We start from the raw sequence: 3,965 nt of genomic DNA, 5'->3' as shown, positions 1-3,965 counted from the left end.
CGTGCCGTCACAGAAATGTGTTTACCAGCCCCTACTTTGCCATTAGTGACACTCGGGCGCTCCTGTAAAAAAAACCAAATAGGTTCATAACTGCCTCATGTATCCTCCAAATGTCCCCATAGCTCTCCGTGTGTTGGACTGTGTCCGTCCGTATGTCTCCTCTCCTATCGTCATCCGTCCCCCTCTCTGTCTCTTGTCTCTCTCTTTTGTTTTTGTTTTTTTTGCTCGCTCCTTTCTGTTCCTGCCTTGTGTTCTCTCTTTCCCTAAGTTTGAACCACTGCCTGTTGTCATGATAGAAATCTTACCCATAAGTGCCACAGTGCAATGAAGGGCGAAGGAGCGGAGGGCATGCAAATGAGAGAGAGCATGACCCATACAGATGCTTTGTCCCATTTTAGGGGCCGCCTCCTTTGACAGATGTTGCCTACCAGGGTGTAGCCTCCCAAAATGAAACAATCCGCATAGGATTCATCATAGCATCATGAGTTTCTAAGCTTTTCCTCTCAGAAACCAAAATTAGTCCACATCAGCTTGTAAAATAGGAACTCTAGAACGTCTTAACGTTACTAGCAAGACTAAGAGTCTGTGCTTGCAGTTTTGTGAGGCCGTACTCAGACACAGCCATGGTTTGGGCAAAATCCCACTGAAAATAATGACAATAGGGATATTTAGCAGGTACAAGGTTAACCATGTTACCATCTTAATTTAGCATGCCAACCTTTGCTAATTTGCACTAAACACAAAGTACAGATGAGGCAGATGGGAATGTCATTAGTGTTGCATGTATTTAATCATAAAACAAAGTTATTACAATACATCCTAAGGGGAAAATGAATATCTCTACCAAGTGTCATGGCAATCCATCGAACATCTCTGGCTTACAGAGCGTCATTCCAATCCCTAGAGTCAAGCTGCTAGCATGGCTAAAAATGAGAGCTAAACTTATAAGCAAGTGCAACATGGACAAACAGGCAAACAATGAACCAATTTAATGAAACAGTATGCAGTATACATCAACATAAGTTACAGTTCTCGATAGTGATTAAAAGCATTGTTGGTCTGCTTACAAGAACAAATATAAGAGCTTATGCCTGGGATCCATTATTTACATCTTGCAGTTGCTTTTTCATTGGAGCAATTCATGTATTACATTTAGATGACCGTCTGACTTTAACGAGTGATTCTGTGACACTGACACAGTTGTGAGATGAGATTTGGGCAATGGCTGCATTTCTTTGCTCCATTTGTACGAGCTCTTTGAATGGGATGGACATATTTGCCTCTTATTACATATTCTGTCTTGAAATGTAGATTTCACCCAAGTACAATAGAGAAAGAAACATGGAGAAAATGCCAGTATTAAACATTTACAATGCACGCAAAAACATATTTTGGCCTATTAAGCTCTTTAACTGTTAGCATGCAATATCACCTATCATAAAAGAGCTCCTTATTAGTTATAATTCTGACAAAGGACACCAGTTTAGAAAATAATATAATTTTGCTTTGATATATTGGTAATTATGGTTGATGAAATTCAACCTTAACAATTGTTTTCCTGTATAAATAGCCTATACAATGGGATAATAGTCTTGCGCTCTCCACCACCACATTGAACTGTGCTGTCAAAACAGCCTGGAGGTGAAAGGTGTGACCACACTGACTCTTGCTGTGGCCGCTGCTAAACTCTTTAAAGGTGTTAACGTCCTCTCATATTCTGGTGTCAGACCTGTCAAAGAGCGCCGCTCAAAGAGTGAGAAGGAAAATACCCTTTGTTAATATTTAAACAGTTCAAACAGCGGATGATAAAGTACAGTGACAGATACAGGTAAGGCAGATTGAATCCAAGGGTCAATACATGGAGGAGAGTAGAGCCAAAGTGTTCTAGTCGGAGGTCTTTTTTGAGTCAACATTCTGCATTGGCAGTGTTGACATAAAGCTGTTGACTTAAGGGATGCAAAAGAAATGGAGGAAGATGGAAAAAGACAACGAAGAGTACGAAATGTAGTGTAAAAATATCAAAAGATAAAAAATCTGTTCTGTGGGTGTATATGGCCATCTGTAACTCTGTGTGCATTCAAGTTTTGCCTCTGTGCGTCCATGAAGTCGTGTGCGTGTTTGTGTGTGTGTGTGTGTGTGTGTGTGTGTGTGTGTGTGTGTGTGTGTGTGAGTGTGTGTATGTCTGTTTGTGTTTGTGCGCATGTCTTGGGAGCAGCTTGTGAATGGGAGGATTTAGGAGGGAAAACTTGGAGCAGAAAGCTGCTTGAGGTAATCATGTGGCCTACAGCTGATAACAGCTTTCCACCTGGAGCCTCTTAACAAATGCCTGGACCACCATCAATCAGCCAAATGTCCTTCAGAGAGAGAAAGTAGTAGATGTTTAGAGAAGAAGAGTGGCGTAATGCAGTGTTGAGACCATGTAGCAATACCGCATGTGTATTTGTGATGGAAAAATGTGTAATATTTTAATATTTTTGCATACTTGTGGAACACTGTTAAATACTTAAAGCTGCACGGCAATGATGTTATATGGCAAAGTCAAATTACTAGTCGCAGGAAGTACTACACAGCATGTGAAAATAGCTGTGTAAGATCTTATGTGGTCCACGAGGAACCCTGAGAAAAGTGACATCCGTCAGGTATCTTAGCTTGGGCTTGAACATTACAAATGTTGGACACAAAGCCTGCTACAAATTTTGCAATGACTGCCTTATAGAAGTGACTGACTGAAAGAATGGGCTGTTATCGCTATTTGTGAAATTTTTGCCTCTCACAACTTTCTACGATGGCAGGCTTTTTGTCCCATTTTTGAGTGTGGCCATCTGGAACAGCTGTAATATATTTTTGCCCATTATGGGAAGACACTTTGTGCGACGTAGTTCATTTTAAGCACAGTCTTGCCATAACAAGCAACTTAGCATCAGCTTAAGACCTTCTTTTTGGGGACCTCCAGTGGTTTAACTTCTAACCTTGCTGCAGCGATGTAGACGTTGCTTTAGAGTCTGGCATCACTTTAGTCTTTGATTCTCCCATCTATATCAAAGTGTGATACTAAATTGCTGGAGATGTCTTCTAACTCCGGTAGTCTACTGCAACACTGGAAATGCATGCAGAAAAATCTTTACCCCCAGAGTGTATTTGGATGCATGTGGTGGCATATGGAATGGCTTTACTTTGTCTGTGTGCGTTTGTGTATGTGCACATCTGTCTGTCTGTCCAGTCCTGGCCTAATGGGCCTTTAGCCCTTGCATTACTGACAGAAAATCAATGACCCACTGGGTTGGCTCAATATTGCTACCTCTGTGCATAGAAAGAGGGAGAGAGACAGGGATGAAGCCCGGTTGACCCACTGTAAACACTATGGATTAATGTCCATGGCTTATGACAGAGTTGTCATACATCTCCTTTCACTAAATCTTGATTTCAGTTGTGCGCTCTAATCTTCCTGGGTGCTCATGCTCGCACACAACCTTGTGGACTCAGACAACACACAGATTAGTACACCAGATGCACAAGGCCATTTCTGAAAAGCATTAGGCCTGAGACTTTCAGCGTGACATTCCACAATGGGGTCAGGTTAACCAGATTACTCTCAACTCAACCTTAGAGAGTCATTAGAGGAGGATGTCAGAGAACAGAACAGACTGACAAAAAAAAAAAAAGATGGAGATGGAAAGAAGAGATCAACAGAATTAAACAGTACAAGTACAGATTGTGTACAGTCTCATGATGCGTTCTGGCAGTCAAATGTGGTTCTTTCTGAATCTGAGACAAGGAATGTGGGAGCTGTGTGAAAATCTGCAGTGAAGGTGTGAGGACTCAAGTTAAATTTGAATTTTAAGTTAGAAAAAATGAAACTTTAATGATCCCTGTGGGGAAATTAGTTTTGTGCAGCAGCAAAAGTAATGTGACTCAACAGCAAAAACGGCTGTATAGAACATATAAAATAGGTAATAATATAGCAG

The sequence above is a fragment of the Xiphias gladius genome, chromosome 10, assembly GCF_016859285.1.
Source record: "Xiphias gladius isolate SHS-SW01 ecotype Sanya breed wild chromosome 10, ASM1685928v1, whole genome shotgun sequence".
In the NCBI taxonomy this organism is placed as follows: Eukaryota; Metazoa; Chordata; class Actinopteri; order Istiophoriformes; family Xiphiidae; genus Xiphias; species Xiphias gladius.
Note: the sequence above shows the minus strand (reverse complement) of the source record.